General features: G+C 46.3%; 1 protein-coding gene across 3 annotated transcripts in view; it reads left to right on the plus strand.

The window, feature by feature from the left end:
- The window catches only part of LOC135905116 (uncharacterized), a 595,563-nt gene that overhangs the window by 499,118 nt on the left and 74,936 nt on the right, over window positions 1–21,509 (plus strand). The window lies entirely within an intron of this gene.

Consider the following 21,509-nt stretch of genomic DNA (forward strand, 5'->3'; position numbering starts at 1 on the left):
AGCGGAATTTCGATTTAGGGCCTGAATTTTATGAAAAAGATTTTCAAGAATTTGAAAGCTTGAAAAAAATAGACACACGAAGTTTATAAATTAATAGCTCTGCATAAAAAACAGATATCGCGGTTGTGTAAACGGCATCCATTAGATAATTCAAATCGGACATATTCAATATGTCAATTTACACCTTACGTGAATTTGTTACGTTGTGTACAAGAGTTCTGCAAAAGCTGCATTTCCATATTACCAAATTTTTTTACATTCATGTGTAACATATCAATTTTGTCCGCTTTAAATGTACTATTAGACGCGATTCACAGAATTGGTTTATTATTTTTAATGGCTGAGTTACAGAGTTGTAAACTTGATAGTTTCGCTTTCTGAAAATTATCGATTTCTGCCAATATTTGCGTTTACATGTATTTGAATAGGCCGCGTCGGAGCTGGGCCCGAGCTAAAGCTTCCTCTTAAGCAACTGTTGCATAGGTCGGTGTAACTATGAAAACTACCGCACATGTGGACAACTATCACAGTAACTATGGCCATAGTTGCAACTGGCATATAGAGCAACAGTTACAAAAGAGATAAATGCCGCAACAGCAACTGTCAAATCGATGGCTGTCACTGCCACAACTGATATACATAAGGTAACTGCCACAGCGACAATTACAACATAGAGCGACACTTGTCACAGCGACAACTGCTTCAACAGCGACATCTAGAGCGACAGCTGCTACAGTGATAACTGTCACAGCGATAGTTGGCACAGCGACTGTCACTCGCACGGACAACTGTCACTGAGACGAGTACGAGAGCGACAACAATCACACAGAATGACAATTGTTACAGCAACAACGGTCACCGTGGCAACTGCCTCAACGCCGACTGTCACAGCGATGTCACTGTCACAACTGCCACACATACGCACAACTGTTACAGCTACAACTGCCAGATTGACAATAGTAGTTTAGAGCGGCAGTTGCGAAAGTGACAACTGCCACAGGGGCAACTGCTACAACAGACTGTCACAGTTATAACTTCACTGCGGCATCTATCATTGCAGTGACTCACACCAACTGTCACTGGACAACAGTCATTCACTGGGATAAGTGCCACAGTGACAATTGTCACATAAAGTCACACTTGGCACAGAAGTAACTGCCTCAACAGCGAATGTTACAGCGACAGCTGTCATAGTGATAACTGCGACAACGATAGCTGTCACAGCGACCAACTGTAACTAAAGCGAGCTATCACTCACACCGGTAACCGTCACTGCAACAACTCTCACACACAGGGACAACTGCCACAGCGACAACTTGATCTTCACTATACAGTGCGAACAAAAAAAATTGGAGGACGCTTAAGCTTCGCCTTCAAGAGTGGAACGCGACAGCGTTCCCGTCCACCCGCCAAGGGGTGTAAGACAATGGGCTACGGCGCAGCGACTACGCGCCCCGCATCGGACGCGGTGAGCGTCGAGCAACGGCGCGTTCGGCGCGGCAACGAAATGTGCGCCTGAGCAAGCGACGCACGCCTGAGCCTTAAAAAGAGCTCGTTTCTAAGGCATCACCGCATTCACTAGAGGCGCTTTTGTACCGCTTTGTAGCATCGAACTCGTGGCTGAGTGGTAGCGTCTCCGTCTCACACTCCGGAGGCCCTGGTTCGATTCCCACCCAGCCCATCTTGCAAGTTGTCTTTTATTCTTGAAGTGCCTGCTGCGATTTATCGCTCACGGCCAACGCCGCCGACGCCGACACGGACGACACTGGCTTTTCTGCGACGCGAGTTCCTTAACGCTGTCGCGTTAATATACTGGAATGACACGACACGAGGACGAAGGTCGACGCGACACAAGCGTTCCTGTCGTGTCGTCCTTCCTTAGTCTGTAGTCCATTTTGTTTGCGCTATAGGTAACGATGCCATTGTGCCAACTCGCTTAAGTAGCTTCGGCTTTACAGTGAGAAACAAGGGCTCCGGAACCGGGGGACCAGTGGTACCAGGTAACCCCCCCTCCCCTATGCATCATTGCACGGGGGCACGTCACCTTCCACTCCCCTGAAGCATTGAAGACCGACTCCTCCTTTACTGAGCCTTTGTTTCACAGTATAAAAACTGTTTGTGCAGACGAAATGAGCGCCGGTTCCTTCCGCGCGTACTCGAAATACGCTTCCGGAGCCTCTGGGTCAACTATGAAATAAAGCAACAGTGGTCGCAGCAGTAAGTGTCATGCGACAACTGCTCCTGTAGGGACTGTCACTCACACCGACAACTGTCACAGCAACCGATCTCACGCACTCGGACAACTATCACAGCAACAACTATCGCAACATTTTCTGTTATTTGGCTTATAACGTTTAACAAATCTGAATGAAATGTATTCTGCATTTCAATTAAAAAGCAGCTTTTTTATCTAGAAGACATGGACCTTTTCAGAAAAATATTATTCTAAGGGTCACAATCTTGGTTAACTGAAACACCGATTTTCTAAGCACTCTTAACCGTGGCATAAAAATACCTATCGCAATCTTGAGAACAGCGCCTATGAGTGTGTCTGCGCGTTCAAAGTTTACACATTGCGTGTTGCTCCGACGTACACCGTTATCTTGATCGTTATTTTTTCCGATATGAAATCATAATACAAGTGTCTAATATAAAAACGAAGGCATGTTTCTTTTTTTCATGCTGGGTCATGAACTTACATACTTTGCCCTGTAATACCTGCTGCGTTATTGAATTTCCGCAATTCTAGCGGCACAAATGTGCTCCTACGCAAAGCAAACTCAATATGTCATTCTGGGAATTCACGTGCCAAAACCACGGTATGATTATGGCGCACACCCTATAGGTGGAGGCTCTGGATTTCTATTGGTCACCCGGCTATCAGTAACGTGCACATTAGTACACGAGTGCCTTGCATTTGGCCCCAGAGAAATGCCACCGCCGCGGCCGAACCCGAAACTTCGAGCTTAAATAGCAGCTTGGGCTTGTTCGTTTTCATTTCACTACACTTAATTACCCTAAGGGTCCAGAATAGGGCATAACATAGGGGGAGATAACAACAACAAGAAATTTCAAAAGGGGGGTTATAAGGAAGAAGACCAAAACGCAAAATACTGAACATAATTGTTTTCAGCATCAAGAAGGTACAGTGCATCTAGTAGTATCATGGCGCAATGATTCTGTAATGCAATAATGGAAGAGCGAACAACAGTATTTAAATAGCGCAACCTACACGTGACAGGGATCAAAATTAGTAGGGCGCTCAAGCAGGATAGCATGGTAGTTTAGAAAAGGTCAGCTGGGATGGAAGTCTTGCTCATTAAGGTAGTTTAGTAAAGCCGTTTGTAAAGAAGATAATTCCTTAATGTTGACAATGAATGGCGGAAGGGCGTACCACTCATTCATCTAAAAGAATAAAGGTGAGTGTAAATATTTTTTAGTCCGCCCGAAGGGTGGGTATACCTTGAGTTCGTGGTCAATACGATCGGAGATGTGGGCTGAAATGCCAAGAGTTGTTTTTATGGATGACATACTGTGATAATGAGAATATCAGGACGAGATGAATCTAGCGGCTTTACTTTGAATTGATTCCAGCATGTCAATAAGGCAAGCTCGATGTGGATGCCGTGTCTTAGAAGCGTACTCCAATGATGGCTTAGCTAACGATTTGTAATCAACGAAAAGTAATTAACGATGAGCACAGCTCATCCTGGTGTTAACAGCGCAAAACGCAGAAGCGACAAAGGACGAGAAGACGACAGCACGGTCCCCGTATAGCGCTTGTGGTGTCATCTTCTTGTCTCGTGTTCATTCTGCGTTTTGCGCTGTTAACACCAGGAGCTTCTAGCTTAGCATCGCAACGCCATACTCACTAAGCCACCGCGGTGGGTACAGACTTAAAGGTATAGCGTCGTCACCTGTCTCGCGTTTTAACGTCTTTCTCGCTTACGATGCCTCGCCTCGCGATCAAAGCCGCTGGTTTTGTTTGTTTGTTTTGTTTTCTTTTTTTGTGACATATTAAAAGCGTAATTAGCTAGCATTTTTATTATTAACAGGTAGACTTAATGGCATGTCCATTGTGTCTTCGTGTTCATGTAGCCCTTGTACTTGTTGCATCTAGAGTGCGGCATTCAAGTGCCCAACGTCTTCTGTGTGAATATCTTGGTTTTGTGAACATTTCTGCTGTGTGAACTCATGCGTTGCTTGTGAACATTTCGGTTTTGTGAGTATTTATGCTATGTGAACTCTTCTGTTGCGCGAACATTTATTTAGTTTGCAGTGCTGAGACTTAGTACGTGAATGTTAGTTCGTGTATTTGTCTGTCCAGTTTGGTGATTGCTGACAACTTTCCGACGATAACTATCACGTAAGAGGAGTAGCCGGCGCCACACACAGGCACCAACCTCTCCTCAAATGTATTTAATTAAAAAAACGTAATTCACAAATGCAGCTGAACTTCATCTTTTGTGTCCCTTAAAAGGCATGAAACTATTACTAGATTCACTTTCATGTCTTCTTTCTATGTTCTTGCTTTCTAATGTTCGGAAAAATAAACTATTTTTGATCGAACACAGCTCAAGCAGCAACGGGGTCACTGCTTTGCGGTGCGCCGTTGTTTTCTCTACGAATGAACTTGTAAGCGTAGTCGAATATTCACCAAAGGAAAAAAAAATCGAGGATTGCGATGACGAAGGTGTCGACATAAACGTCTATATTTACGCTGCGCAGGAAAGCTCGTCAATCTAATACGTATGTGTGCGCTTCAGCGTAGTCTACGCACGAGGGCAGAAAAAAAAAAGGAAAAGAAAGAACATATTTAGACGGCGCTGCGTTTCGTGCGGCTCATCTTACGCTGTTTCGTATGCTTCCGCAGCCCCCGTCCCGCATTAAAAGCTGTTTGACGAGACGTCTGTTTCTATAAAAGGACCTCACCGCTTCGCATTTTGCGGTTAACAACATGTACGGCTTCTCAAATTTATTCACTCGAGGTTCTATTTCATGAAGAAAAAGTTCATCACGAACGGTTTCGCATAAACGGCAACAATTAAGCACTTGACTGCAATGCGTCAGCCTTCTGCAATCTCGGTGTCTGCTCAAGACGTATGCTAAAGGAAAGCTGCCCAGAAAACACGAAGCACGACCGACTACTGACTCGGTACAGAGGGAGATGAACACGATTACAGAAACATATTACAAGCCGAGGAACCAGTTAAACGACTGATAGGAAGCAGCCGGTGACGGCGGCTTGTTCTCCGGGAATTAGTGTGGAGATAACCACTTGGCAATTTTCCTTCGACCGTCTGTGGCGTAGTTCTTCTATTATTATTATTATCTTTCTTTTTCCTTTCTTCGCTTCTGTCCAAATGGCGTCTCTCGTTGCTCTTGCTGTCGTATCACGGGACGTGCTTTTCTACGTTCTGATCTTTTCGGCTGTTATTCACCTTGCAGAGCAGCTACGCAATCTTTCTATATAACGACGTTTAAACGAATGCGACAGCTGGGTGCGTCGCGTCGAATTTCTAGCGCGTCGCATTCACGTAAACGGCCGTAATGCACCGGGAATCCGAATCGCATTGATTCGAAAGGATCGACACGGGACAAATCGTCTCGCGCGGCGTATGAAAACGCTGTCGCACAGCAATTATAAAATGACGCGCTAAAGCACGCGAAACGCTATTGTCGCATTCAGGCAAACGGCAGCTTGGTTCGAAACGCCACCACGGCAGAATATTACATTGCGACACAAAGAGACAGATGCGCATTCGGAAGGCGAGATTCAACTTGCCTCCCAATTCGGCGAGGAAACAAATAAGTATCTACTATAAACGATACGAGCTAAGAACATATCCATGGACAAAGCTTGCTGGCCATGTGTAAAATTCGCACCAAATTTTAAACACTGTACGATTTATACGACTCCCCATTAATAATTTAGCACAGTCTTATGACGTCACGCAGAGTATGTACATATTGACACGTGTCTTTATCGTCTTTGTCTTTATCGGGCGACACGTTTCACTGCCTAACAAATGTTATCGCACAGCGCAGGACGCGCCTGCATGTAAATGAAGTTTCTGGAATGTTATCGATGGTTCCGTTGACTGTCTTTCACCGCAACTTGTGTAATCTGGTTGCATGTATGCGCGACGCGAATAGTGTAGAACTTTGTGGAAGACACGCGGGTCCGAGCGGTTACTCTGCAACATTCGACGACTGATCTACAAAAGGCGACGCGCTTGACCCGCTGATCAGATTTTCGACGATCGCCGACCGTGTTCACCGCTATCGTTGTGCTATAAGTGTAGCCTGTTATTGTGGGCACAGGTTCGCCCAATAAAAGTTAGTTTTGTCTTTCACAGTATTGCTACTGTGTTCTTCAACGTCACAACCATGTGTCAATATACTTTCGTGCAATGTTAGACTTGTGTTCTTGCACTGCAGCTGTCACAACTTTGATGTCCTTTCAATGTTTATACACGGTGCCGTTCACAAGCTATGCCGAAATGCAAAACCAGATAAGGTCGATGCACAGTGAGTGACGTCGGTAGACGGTGGCGTGGGATGCTCGTGAGGGAAAACGTGGTGATGAGAATTGTGCGCACAGAGAGACATGGCTCATATGTAACTACATTCAAGCATTCTATGTATACACGTGTTGTTTCACACTGGTACGCACCTATTCTGGAGTACTGGCCAAGAACAGGCACATACAAAAAAAAATTACGGGGTTTTACGTGTCCGAACCACGATCTGATTACGAGGCACCCCGTAGTGGAGTACTCCGGATTAATTTTGACCGCCTGAAGTTCTTTGATGTGCACGCAAATCGAACTACACGGGTTATTTTGCACTTCGCCCCCATCGAAATGCAGCCGCCGTGGCCGGGATTTGATCCCGCGACCTCGTGCTTAGCGGCGCAACACCAAGGCCGCTAAGTAATTTCACGGCGGGTAACAGGCACATATACAGGGTGCCACCATGTAACTTGTGCCAATTTTTTTTTAAATTCGAATGCCACGTAGCTGGACATAACCAAGGTAACGTTGTTTGTCGCCGCTTGGAGCAAGCCAGACTATTTTTGCATTTCGCCAAATTACAGAATTCATTATTATTAAATTTGGAAATGTTATAGTGAGAGAATAATTGTGAATCAGAAAATTGTTGTAGGCCATCGTGAAAATTTTCCGTCGTATCTTTCTTTCTCTTGCTTTATATGTGTTGCATAAACGTTTTGTCCAAGCATTAAAGAAGGCCGCAAAAGCATGCACAAGTCACGTGGTACCTTTCCGGTTTTGAAGGTTTTATTTAATTAAGCGAAACACAGAAAAAATAGCCTGGCTTGCTACAAGCGACGGCAAACCACGTTACTTCGGTCCTACTCAGCTACGTGGTACTCGCATATTTTCAAATTTTTTCATGAGTTATGTGGGGCACCCTGTATATACTGAGTGGCATGCAGCCATACAAACACATACCTGATGACAGAAGAATGGTATAGCCAAAATATCAGAACCTTTATAAATTCAAAGAAGCATCATATGCGCTATTCGACTAACACGTCTGCCTACTTCGGAGATATTATGAGCCGATATGATACGCAGCGGTTTCCTACCGTTGACTTATTAGTTATTGCGCGGAACAAAGCTGGGCTCACTTTACCGGTCAACATTCCGCTCTATGTAAATTGTGCGCGCACAGGAAGAGGAAAGAGAAACCCGGTCAAGCAGACGACGAAAGTTTCGCTTTAAAATGTAATAAAATAGAATGCGCATTAGCAGACAATCGCTTCTCGTACGACCAATGCGTCATAAAGTTAGCGTAATCCACATTGGAAGACGTGTAACGCCTGACGTTGTAATCGATCGAATATTTCTGGCTAAGTTTTTTTTTTGTCGCTCTTTAATAAAACGATGTCAGACAGTTGCCGGAAAACCGTACGCTAAATTTAGCTTTAGGAGGTGATGTGACAGCCCGAGTTCGGGAAAACATAGCGACGCCCTGCTCTTGATACAATGCCTTGGCAACCCCGTATTTTCTCAGGAAAATAAAGGAAAGCGGCATTTAATCACCTCTAATTATAATAGTTGACACAAATATTAACTACTACTACTACTACTACTACTACTACTACTACTACTACTACTAGTACTACCACTACTACTACTGCTGCTGCTGCTGCTACTACTGCTGATAATAATAATAATAGTAATAATAATAATAATATGCTGGTATGTAACTTCTGGACGTTCATTTTTTACGGCCCTTTCATGTGCCTTGTATCTTATTGATGGAACAAAATGGGTCCGTATTCACAAAACGGTCTTACGCAATGATTGTGAGCTTGTGAGCCTGTCTAGACGGCGTAAGTGATAAAAAAGAACAAGAAAAGTAGTAACAACGCTACAATCAGTGGCTGAGAAAGAGCTGTATGGGAAGCGAGTTAGTCACGCAGGCCAGTTTTGCCGCGCTTTCGGAGGTGACGCTTGCTTCCATCCTGATCCGCACTTCCTTCCCCGGAGTCTGCAATTATTATACCACGCTGCTCACCCGTCGTCGCACGCCTGTAAAGCACGGGCAGAGAGCCGAAAAGGCGGCAGCGGGAGTCAACAACGACGTTTCTCCCTCTTCGGTGTACTGTGTACCTGGACTCTCCCTTTTCGCCTTTCTTATTTATTTTTTTCTTTCCACGGGCTGTTGGAGCTCGTCGCGGCTTGCTGCGCTTCCGCAGGCCGCCCGCCGAAAAGTAGGCGGGCCACCGCCGCTCTCCCATAGCGTCGCGCACGGCCATCACCTACCAGCATCCCCCTCCTCCCCCCCCCCTTCTCCTTTCCAGCCGCTGCTCCACGGCCCGTCTCGGCAAAGTCGCGCCGCGTTAGATAACATCAGGTTACCTTACTCTCCTGAACCGTGACATTTCTATTAGGAGAATGCGAGCGCCCGTTCTGCTAAGTGTGTGCGCGCGTGGGTGAGCTATTATCTTCTGTTTTCGTCCGCGCGTGTCTGTACGTGTGTGTATGTGCGTGTTCGCTCCCGTGTGTGTGTGTGTGTGGGTTAGCAGTAACCAGTGGACCATGGTAGGTTAAGAAGCGGGATGGAACGGGGAGAGGGGGAGAGGTTTGATGCTGCGTGGGAGGGCTATTGCTGTCGCAATGGAAGAACCTCGTCATCAGCCACGCCGCTGTGAGCACAAAACTCTGTTGGTCTTCTTTTTGTTTTGCTTGCGATCCTTAATGACTGACTTCGCGTACACGATTACTCGTCTCAATTTACCGTGTTTGTTTGCTTTTTGTTTGTGTTTTTTAAGCTCGTCTGGCAGCATCCAGGACTCTTACGCCATTGCCGTCAGTTTCTTCTTGTCTCGTTGCTGTCGATGAAACTTGTTTCGTTCTCTTTTGGAGCTGAAAGTTGGGCCAGTTTCTTCTGCAATAAGTGCACTATAGGATTTTCCAGCGAAAAAACACTAGGTAATGAAGCAGGTGGACAGAAAGACTCTGGCATTATAATAATTTCTAGTGAGAACGAGGTAGAGAGGAAAGGCAGGCAGGTTAGACAGAGGCGTGTTCACGGTTTGCAACCGTGCACTGTGGCGGGGGATATAAAAGTTGGAAAACAGGGCAAAGAGAAAGAGAGGGAGAGAGAAATAACCTTTTCTTCCAGCGAAACCAAACTGAAAAAAAAAAAGCAGGAAGACAGAAAGACGCTCGCAAGCGTCTTTCTGTCCACCTGCTTTCTTCCTTAGTGTTTTTTTTTTCGCTGCATATTTTTGTAATGCACTTAACGCTTCGTCCTCTATCCTCCGCTTTATTTTCTTTCATGTAAGCCCTGCAAATCGGTGCGCTTCACAGCAGCCGCGCTGTCCTACCGGCCCCAGTTCCTGAAAGCGGCCCTTTACTTGAGTATGGGCGTCTTAATTTTTTTTTTTTTTCTCGGGGCATCCTACGAAGCTGTTGAACGGCGTGGAAACGGACTGATAAGCTCGATCGTACTGTTTAGAGGGTTCACTCAAAGGAACTTGCCGTCGCACTAATGAACACGAGGTCGCGGGTTCGAGTTCCGATCACGACAACCGCACTCCCATCGGAACGGACATCAAGAGGAAACTTCGTCCGTGTGATTTGGGAGTGCGTCAAGGACCCTTACGAAGGCAAGGGCTGTAGTCGACGCGATGCCAGCGCGTTGAGGGTTCTCCTGGCTGTTCCCCACTGTTGATCAAATCTTCAACTTCCTGTTATCAGAGTGTCCTGATCTGACCATGCTTTAGGCACCTGAAAAGAAACATGTATATATTTAGTGCATAAATGCATCACAGAGGCCATGCGGATCATTGGGTGAGCATCGAAGTCTCTCAACTTGCGGATCATCGATATTTGGAGTTCTTAACTTCGTACTATGATGCAATAGCTTTGTCGTATATATTGTGACTTGGACCTTCAGCGCTCATCAAGAGTGGTGTCCGTTATTGTGAGAGGTAGTAGTCAGATTTAGATGAGAGGTGATGACAGGCTGGAATTTCTTTGCCAACTACTCCATAACAAACTGGCACTGGACTTCTCAATGTATATAAGTTCACTAATGACGAGACCAACTCGTCAAAATTGTTAAAATGCTTTATCCCCCCATTTCGCCCGAACTAACCTCTTTAAATGTTATATTTTTTTCGCGCACCATTGATGACTAGAATCGCTTGGCTGTGTGACAATTGTATCCGTACTTTATACTTTTTGTGTTCACGTCTTTTGTTCGCTGATTTCTTGCGTCTATTTTTGCCCTCCCAGCATGGACCTCGTATTTCCAATATGTATAAAATGAGTACAATGATCAACTAGAGGCGTTCTCAAAGTGCCGGTGATTGTTTTAGGACGAACTTTGTGGACGACTTAAGCAGGACTAATGAGTTTCGGTTATAAAATGAATTTAACTTATTCCACAACATACTTTGTGATCAAAACAAGGTAACAAACTGCCAGTTGCAGCTTGAACGGTACCTGGCCATCACATGCACAGCGCAGCCGCATAGCGGCTGAGCGACAGAGCGCGTTTTATATAATGCTCAAAGACACAAGAACCACGGACCCTTCAATGACCCTTTGTCAAGGGAACTGCGCGAATGGCAGGCAACTGATGGCTCTGGTTTTAGACAAAACGAGATGCTTTACTTTTATTAACCTCTTACACCATCATGCACATGTTAGATTAAAGAGAGAGAGAGAGAGAGAGAGATTTTTTCTCTAAAGCAGCACTAGTCCTTCAATGGTATTCCCTTATTGATTTGCAAATGACCGGCGTAACTTGAATACTGTGCAACTCGTACACGCCGTGCAGGGTTTATTCGCTGCACAAGTCCGAGGGTCGGAAGAGTAATTACAACGCAGATAAGCGGGAATAAACCACGCACATGCGGATGCACCAAAGTGCCTGCGTCACACATTCGTTTAAGCGTGCACAGAACTTCTCACGATCGATCCCTGTGCTATCGCGCGGCACTTCTCGCTGGTTATGCTTCGTCGCATCGTCGCAACAGTGACACGCCTCGCCGGGTCCAGATGCTTCGCAATACCCGCCCGCCTGTGGATTTTACAAATTAGCCCTCTCTATACGGGCAGCCCCACACCGCCCACCGTCCCAGCCGCTCCTCGCACCTCACAGGATGATGCGCCTCTGCTGCCTCTGCTGTAGTGAACGTATCGCAGTAACCGTTTAAATCAGTGGGCGAGCGTCTTTCTTTTTTTGGGCGGGGGGGGGGGGGGGGGGGGTTGAACTGAACCGGGACACCTCGTCTTAGCGTTCGATAATGACGACCAGCTTTTTTTTTTCCTTGTTTCCGCTTAACTAATCCTCATGCGCTCAATTAGCCGTGCATAACCGAAGTGCAGGTGGAAAATGATATGAAGTAAAAAAGTGGGTAGAATTTCACTACCGCTATTTGTCGAACTGTGCGATAGCATGTCCACGAATATCGGACCTATATATTTTTACATAGGCACAGTGGCGTCAGATCGAATGCACATACCAGAATGAATGTGAAGTGAAGCTTTCGCGATGCGTCTTTTTTTTTTGTCAATGCGGTAAAACTGGCCATTTCATGCGTCCTAGTTTGCAGCATGGTGATTACAGGGGCCCAGCGTAAGCATGACAGCGGTCCTGTTTACAATCTCCAGGATCGGCCCACTCCTTCTGACGATTGGTTCACGCCTCTACACGTGCCCGGACGTGCCTCATGGGCAACCCTGCACAATAACACTTACCAAAGTGACGCTTCCATAACCTCATACTCGTGGTTGCTCAGTGGCTGTGGTGTTGGGCGGCTGAGCACGAGATCGCGGGATCGAATCCCGGCCACGGCGGCCGCATTTCAGTGGGGGCGAAATGCGGAAACAACCATGTGCTTAGATTTAGGTGCACGTTAAAGAACCCCAGGTGGTCAACACTTCCGGAGTCCTCTATGGGGCACCACGGCGTGCCTCATAATCAGAAAGTGGTTTTGGCACGTAAAATCCGATACTGTTTTTAATAACCTCGTATATCTCACAAACTTGCCATTTCGCGCACACTGTGGTGCGCTTGAGTACGCTAAACAAACTTCGGTAAGGGTCCATTTTTACGCTCGAGCCGCACACGTGCGGTCGTGCTAAAAAAAATAAGAACCGCACATCTCATGCACAAATTTTGGTTTACACTTGGTGCGCTCGTGCAGTGTAAACCAAAAATTGTACACCAGTCTGCCGCATGTGCAGTTTTTTTTTTTTAGCACGACCGCACGCGTGCGGCAAGCTGGCGGTGCGGCCTGCAGCTCGAGCTTAAAAATCGGCCTTTAGATATGCCTCCAGAGTGGGCGGAGTCCACCTACAATGCTGCAAATGCCCGACCGGTGGCAGGATCGAACCTCTGTCTTCCAGTATACAGCAGCACGATGCTCTAACCATTGGGCCACGATTGCACGCACGCTTCTCTGGTGCCAGAAATCGTCCTTTGAAACGTCTGGCACCTGCGTCACGTGGCCGTTTCTCGCACGTCTCCTCTGGTGACAGTTAGCACTATTAAAAATTATGGCGCTTTACGTGCCACTTTCTGATTATGAGGCACGCCGTAGTGGAGGACTCCGGAAATTTTGACCACCTGGGGTTCTTTAACGTGCACCTAAATCTAAGTACACGGGTGTTTTCGCATTTCGCCCCCATAGAAATGCGGCCGCCGTGGCCGGGATACGATCCCGCGACCTCGTGCTCAGCAGCCTAACACCATAGCCACTGAGCAACCACGGCGGGTACTTAGCGCTTTCGGGCACTGTATTTAGGCTTCACAATTTTTCGGGATCAGCTGGACTATCCTGTTAGATGCACACAACATAACCTGGCGAAGTCAGCCTATAATGCTTTTGCATTAACACAGCTCTAATACGTTGATTGTGGCTGACCATGCACGCCTTCGTGTTTTACTGACCGCGACGTCACCCCTGGAGACGGAGTAACGTACTGTTATATTCTGTAAATTTTTCTCATTCGGTGCAAAATTTGGGCTTTGCATTAATGAGGCCTTCTACAACATCATTTAAGACAAATTACCACTGTTTGCGACAGATGACGGTCATTTAGTGCAAAATGTGTCGGTTATTTGTAAAAGCGTGATAATGTGCACTTTGTGTAGTATTACCTAGTTTAGAGTGCACTGAAGCAACCGGAAGATGGACTGGCAGATTATACATAACAAGTTTTCCATCCGCCCGAATGTGGCCACGTGGAAAGCCCCGAAGTCCGTGTTTACCTACGATGAAATATGTATATGCACCGGTAGTGTCTATGTTCCGGTAATATCGCTGAAATGTTGGACTCTCGATGCATGCGCGAAGTGCACAACGTGAAACATTTAATAAAGTACATAGGCGCTATGTACAATTGCGACAGCCACCACCGTCGTTCCAAGGGCTTCAGTCTAGAGGCTTTTGCTCGCATTTCAGCGTTTCATAAAGCCGTACAAATAGTCATCACTACACGGTGCGATGGCGTAATTCTTTGTGTCGTCACGGTCTAACGGATTCGAGAAACCCTTCAATCTTTTCCTTTCTTTTTTCTTTCTTCACACTAGTACAGCATCCAAGCATTGAAGCTGGAAGCCGTAGGTTCACACCTTTCGAGTGATGTGACGCACTCCGTGCAAGCACGATAAGAAAACAATGCCTGTTTTGCTCGATCAGGTGAGCTGCGATGTGATATTTTGGGATATCTGCTCCTTACGAAGAATACTTGTGTGTATGCGAATGTTCTCAATCTGATTCCTTTTGTGCGATGCCTTTGCCGGGACGCTACGAGAAAATGAATAAAAAGTCAACAAGAACGATCTTTTGTTGGCTTCTGTTATCCGCTCATCACCTAGAGATTCCCCATAAGCATTGACGCATCTGGACGGAACTCCCTGCCGCCCTTGTTTGCTCAAGTCAAGATATGAGAGAGCTATTTATTTTCATACGTATGTAGGTTAGGCGATCCTGGTGACCTTCAAGTGGCGCTGGCTGCTAACTTTCACAAAAATATTACGCCAATAAAATGCCACGAAAATTTTAAAAACTCACGTAAAGCACACCTTAGCGCGAGCCAGCATTTGGCTTTTGTGAAGTATTCATTTATTGTTTATTTATTTATAAAGCGAAGTACTAATTGGTCGTGAAGCCAGCTGCACCAAAGCACTTAGTGCTGGCAGAGTGCCGTGATAAGTTGGCAAACGGAATGTCGCTCATAATCGAAGCGTACTTGGCTTCGCTAATCGACTTTCATTTATCTGCGACACAATCTTCAATAAACAAGCGGCTCCTCAATTAAAAAGCAATCAAATTGGCATTAATACAGCATTGGCGCAGTTCTCGGACGCGTTCAGTGCTAAAAATCTGTCTGGACAGACAGCCTGAATAAGAAGATAATTATGAGGCAGGCAGTTACAATCACAAAAGTGTTTAGCAGCATTGCTTTCATTCGCAGACTGTTCACAATTCTTGGATGATTTATACCAAGAAGTTTGTACGACTGCGCCGCTGATATACTTCACTGAAACAATGGCCGTTCACAAAGGTTACCCACATTGTGGATAATGTATATCCAGTTAGCTATCTTACTTCTTAGTAATAACGACGGAATGGACCCACTACAAGCATCTAACTAGAGGCCTGAAGAACGCTCCTATCTCTATACATGATCCTATGAAAGGTAATACACTGAATTCAACTTCATTTAGTTCGATTTGCCTGAAAAATACAACCATACAGCCATCGAATCCCTTTGTGTGCTCTTTTGTTTTCATAGCTAAATGAGATTTTGTTACTGTGAGGTGAATCTGGTTGCTCATTTCCGCGTGAGAAACGTTGGAATATATCGGCAGCCGCAGCACATAACAAAGGAAACAGACACGCTTCATAAAAGGACGCGAACACAAGTGCCCGAAATGTCACGTAATAGAGAAAGAGAACCCAGCGTCAAGTTTTCTCAAACGCGATACGGATAACTTAAGGCCAAACATTTTACGCGAGAAGATTTACTGACCCACATCGGTGCTTAAAAATTGAACTGCAACAAACTCTCACTTTCGAACGATAACAACGTTGCATTGACTTCTGGCCCTACATGGCACACGTCTCCTTTTACCTTGCGTTCTTGGCATTAGAGAGTTTTAGCCCAGCGGGTTTACGGCCAGCGGAGCGGAGCGGTCTCCACCGTTGCACCAGCGGGGCGGCTCGCGAAAAAAGAATTTTAGCCCAGCGGATCACCCGCTCGAGCGGGGTAAAGAGCGGGGAGCTCTGCTGCCCCACCTAGTGGTTCGAATAGGAGTTACTGAGAAATGAAATTGAATTACGCTTGCTTTTATTATGCAAGAAATGTTGAATAAAGATATATTACATATTCTCAGTGCATTATTTGTTAATAATGTACTGAGTATTAATGTACGGGTCAGCGCGGCAGTCGCCGTCTTCGATGCAGAACTGCCGGCGTTCATGTTCGCGGCTGCCGTCTTGCATTTCCCATACACGCCCGCGCGCCCTTACGCACGCTCGCGCGCTGCGTATACCCTCCGCTGGGGAGTGCTTTCCAGCGGGCGTAAACGCTGCTCCGTAAAACCGCTGGCCGCCTCAGCGTGGTGCGCATGCGCAGTCGCGTCTCCGCTCGCCCGCTCCGCTCCGCTGGCCGTAAACCCGCTGGGCTAAAACTCTCTATTATCAGCTCCGACCTAACGCGTAAGTGCTTTCTTAACTCTCTCGAGCAACGAAATAACTCTCGCCTGCAAGTACAACGCTTTCCTCGGTTATTAACCGAGCGAGAGCGCCGCATCGGCTTTTAACTGAGCTACAATTTGTTTGCATTACTGTATGTATCCACTCGACCGTATATCTGTCTCCAGAAACGACGCTGTAACGTATCCTAGCATCGCATCTTGGCAGCCAGCAATAAATACCCTTCCGTTCCGTACGCAGCTTTTACTTCGTTGCGTAAGTACGCTACAGGACTCTCTTTAAATCTTATTACCGCGTAGCCATACTCTCTCTCTCTCTCGTTCAATCTATCATGTAACAGTCCTACCGCTAGCCTTGAAGCGTTTGCCGCCAACTTCGAAGGCCACTGGGTCGTTCACATCGCTCCGGGAGTGGTGGGTTCTTATGGCGCAGATGGAAAAGACCGCACAAAAAAAAATCATAATAATAATAGTAAAAAGAAGAAAGAACGAAACAACAACGATCAAGAACCGTGGCTTCGAGCCAACTCCTTTGCGATCCCGTCCGAGTGTACATGCGAGTGTGTGTCTGTTACGCGTTGTCGCCAATCCGTGCTCCTTGGCGTTGTTTATTTATTATTATCTTTCTGAAGCCCCCCCCGCTTCTCCTTCTTCGAGCGACGGGGAATCAATTTCCCCAAAGCAGCCCCAGCTGTAGTATACGTCTATCTTCTTTGTTCTATTCTCTTTGCTTATTTTTTAGCGCTGCAAACAAGCGCGCACGCTCACTTAAGCGCGGGTAAGTACATCCGCCTGAAGAACATTGCTACGAGGCCCCGAGCAAGAGGAAGAGATTGTCCGTTTCAACGACGTTGGTCGGCAAGTTGTAGGTTTTAGACGCAGTAATGTGCTTGATGCCTTAGGTGATTTCGTTCGAGCTACGAAACATGTACCTCGTTAATTTCTCAGTTATTGTTTTCTTCTTCTTGACTGTCAAGAATGACAGTGCGTAGCTGCATAATCAGTGAAAAGATAAAAACAAAAAGACTGCGTAGCTGCGTAATCAATGAACAGATAAAAACAAAACGACTGAAAGGAACGGGAAGCTTTGTCCATTCAAATTATAGTTATCTTTCGGAAGCGAGGAATAATCTTCCGAATTCTTTCAAGGTGTTGCTCGTCGAATGAACCTTCCGTTTCCTTTAAATCTCGTAATTCTTCGCTGATTACTCACTTACTTTCCTTTTCACTTTTGCACCTTTCCGGTATATTTCTGTTTTCATTATTGTGTGGGCTTCTTTTTTATTTATTTCCATTGGGCCATCACCCTCTGTGGGTACGTGCCATGTTTGGTGATGATGATGATAAGCTATGTATTTTAAGTCTGACTCTCTCCTTACGCTTCTTCGTTCGTTCTTTCTTCTTTTTTGTACAATAAGGAACATTGGTTTTACTGACTTCCTTTCTCCCTCCTTATGTAATATTCCGATGATGCTGATCATCATCATCAGGAGTAAAAGTATCTTGCTACTACAGGACAGGATGTGAACGCCGCGACAGAGGACAATCGACGGAATGGCACAACGGAAAGCAAGCGCTGACTTCCGAGTGAACTTTATCTTCGTGAAGCACGCACATATACATTGGCTCACATGATATACAATCGCAACCATGCTTAGAAAGCTAAAAAAAAAGCATCTCTAATCTCTACCTAGATTAAACACAGCGTACCACCTCCTCCGCACTCCTAGTAAACACGCTCCTTTTCGGATAAGGCGACAGAAGGTTTTTCTGACACAACTGCCCGTTGGCAATTGTCGCCGCTTCAATTATCAACCTGGTGCTTTTGCCTGCGTGCTTAGCAACGACTGAGGATTCTTTTCCAACAGTGGAGTGCAGCCACTTTAGAGAGTTTTAGTTTAGGGGACGCAAGAACTAGGGGCGACGGTATTGCGCATGCGCAGTACCATCGCCCTATTTGCGCAGTACCATCAGTATGCGCAGTACCGTCAGACCTATTTGAAATATGACAATGGATACGTGTACCGTGCGTTCTAAGCACGACGGCCGCTAAACAGCCGTGTAGGCACGATTCATTAATCATCGCTTCCGTTGATTCCGCGAAATCGGAGTCCATATCTTTTGACGATCAATTCTTTTTTTCAATTTCTGTCATTTCGGCCCTTTGTAATTGGCTCGGACGCCGCCGAACTCTCGATGATGTAAGAACACATCTCTCGGCGATGATACAACGCCATTTAGGAAGCGTTTTCTTTCCTTTCAGTTTAGCGGTGATACAGCCGGTGTCTCTGGCTATCAAAATCGAAATATCAGATTATCAAAATATTCATCCAACAAACGTGGAAGAGACGTACCTGCATTCAGTTTTGTTAAACGTGCACAAACACAGTATACTGCGCCGCTGTGTCTTTCTGTGTCGAACGATAAATGAGTGAAAGATAGCGAGCAGGAACGCAGAGATAGCAACAGGGACGCGTGATTGATGCCTGTGCGCGTGCTGGGAGTGTCTGCGTGTATGTCTTTGTGCCTGCGTGTGTTTGAGTATGTCTCTGCGCGTATTTATGCGTTCGTGTCGTTTGTGCGTTGGCGTTGGTTTGTGTGTGTGTACGTGTGTTCGGCTTGCGCACTTTTATTCGGCGCCAGTTGTAAGTGGATGCGGTAGCTTCGCACTACGTCTGCGTGGATACCGCCGGCCACCTTAGCCACCACGACAGCAGTGACCTTGAAGGCGCCGCGGGCCGACGCCGCATGCCAAACCAAAAACCTAGAAATGCTTCAAAGACGCCGCGCGAGACTCGAAACAAGAAATCATTAAAAATGGCGGTGCACCCATCTCCCTACATTATAACAGCCCCTCCCCCACCCCTTCCTCTCCCCCCAACACAAGCTCCGCTCCCGCTGGCGTCGCGCCTTCGTCTTTCTTGAAGTAGAAGGACCGCTACCAAGTTTTCTTGTTACTCGGTGTTACGCGGGGCCTCTTCCGAGGCACTCCTTCTCTCTGACTTTATATCTGAGTAGAACCGCCCCTTGTCTGTCCGACCACAGATGAAACGGCTTTGAAGAGAGAGAGATTTCGGGCTTCGAGTGAAGAAGGCACGGGAGACTCTTGCCGTTCTAAACTTGTTCGAGGGAATCTCTGAAGTATCCGGTGGTTCGGCGAGCACGGGAATTATATCTGTCGCACATGGATTTCCCTAATTTTCAAGTCCACTTGGCTTCGGGGGACATTTGTGACTTTTCAAATTGGTCATATTTAGTGGTATTTGTTGCGTTACAAGTGCAACGATTCGCAATAACTATAAGCGTAGGCAGAGGCCTATTGTCTTCGTCAGTTTAGAAAAAAAAAAGGTAAGGTTGTTTGATATTTTGAAAAGTAAAGCGCAATCATTAGCACCACAAAAGCGACTGAAGACACAAGAACGAAGATTAGAGAAAGCCGTGTACAGTGGACTTCGCATAAATGTTACTCGCTTGAAATGAAATTCCCGATAAACGAAACAATTTTATCAGCTTTGGTCTGCGCCCCCCCCCCCCATAGACGCAATGTTATCAAAATACGATTGAACGGAAAAGTCCGCCAACCAGCTCAAATTGTGATGCTATAAATAATGAAGAAAACCCAATCCACCGGGCAGTTGCCCGGTAAAGTTATTGCAAATGAAAGATGTCAAAGTTTCAACGGTGTCTCCATCATGGGTACTGCGCTGCGCAAGTTGTGATCGAAATAAGTACTGAGTTTTGGACCAAACGGCAATAGATGCAGTTGAAAGACTGCAACGCTATTTTCAACGCGAAGCCTGCGTGGTATCATTCGGAACTCTTTCATGCATGAAATGCAACTTTGGCACAAAATATGTTACAGTATGTAGCTGCGCGCACTGAAGGTCTTTCTTTTCTCTTCCCCGTGCACAGTAATGTCAAAACACTCGGACACTTTTGGTATTAAACGAGCGGGAGTAAATTTTACATCCTTCATTAAATTAAACTTCGACTAAAGGGGACACATTTTTTGTGCGCATTTGAGCGCATTTTACTGTATTACCCATCGTAGCTATATGTTCGCTAAGTGATCACAGCTCAAAATAAATCCTAGAGGGTAATTTTTGTGTGGGTTGGGGGGAAGTGCTTGCTGCAGATAGAGGGTTACCATCGTCGACGAGCAAGCCTTCTAAGTCTCTGCATCAAGCGCGCGATTAGGCGGTGAAAGTGATTCCATTTAAAGAAGTCCCTCTCGCTTGCTTGCCTGCTTGTTGAAGCGGCGGCAGTGAGTTCGAAGACGAGGTAACAGACACCGCACAACGATCTCCGAAACCACAAGCGTGTGTTTTAGAAGGTGGGAGACGGGAAGTGTGTTGGGGGCTAGTATACCCTTCTAGGAAAGGTGGTGTAAGCTACGACGCCGGCGGCTCTTCAACTGAAAAAAGAGGCCGCACCCGTTCTCGTGATTGCTATGATTGCTATTCTTTTGTTTCGCTTTTTTCTCTACATTGCTTTCTTTCTCGGTTCCTTTTATTTTTTTCTTCGTCTGTCTGGAGGGCGGTGTTCTTCTCCTTCACAAAGCCTTCTCCTCTCGCATTCCACCAGACCCTCTTTCTTCCGAAAGGCTTCTGGTTCGTCTGTTCTGCGCCGTAGCAGACGACGGCAGCCCGACCATTGTGCCGCTCGCTTAGCCATCTCCTCGCAGACGATACGGAAGATTGGGAATAAGTAGCAGACGAAAAGAAACCAACAAAGAATAAAAAGAAGAGTCTGAGAAACGCTTTTACAAGCACCGCTGAAGACACAGGGACAGCCGCGGAGAAACACATGCCCAAATATAAGCAAGTGCAAAGCAAGATGAAGCTGTTCGGCCGCGACTGTGCGCAAAGCGGATGCGAATCCCCTCGCCAATTCTTTACCGCGGAAGACTTCGTACATGCAACTGCCCATCGAGATCGCAGACCGCGTTCGAGAACGAAATATTCACTTGCATCCAGAAAGGAGAAAAAAAAATTTAACACCCGTCAACCAGCGAAGCTAGATGTGTTCAGTGCAGCGAACAAGAAGTTCAGCAACTCCTGGAGCAGCGATGAAACGGAATCCCTTGAAAACGAGCTCACGGGTCAGTTCTCGGAGCTGTACAGAAGCGTCCACTGCAGCGAACAAGATCGCAAAGAGGTTTCGGAGGCGCGATGATACGGAATCCCTGTGAAATGAGGCTTCGCTTGGCCGGATCGACTTCAAAAGTGGTATAAAGCGGCCGCGTAGGTGTTGTCTCTCGTCTTCCCCTGGAGCCGTTCCGCCTAGCGAAACTTTAG

This window comes from Dermacentor albipictus, chromosome 6 (assembly GCF_038994185.2).
Source record: "Dermacentor albipictus isolate Rhodes 1998 colony chromosome 6, USDA_Dalb.pri_finalv2, whole genome shotgun sequence".
Lineage (NCBI taxonomy): Eukaryota > Metazoa > Arthropoda > Arachnida > Ixodida > Ixodidae > Dermacentor > Dermacentor albipictus.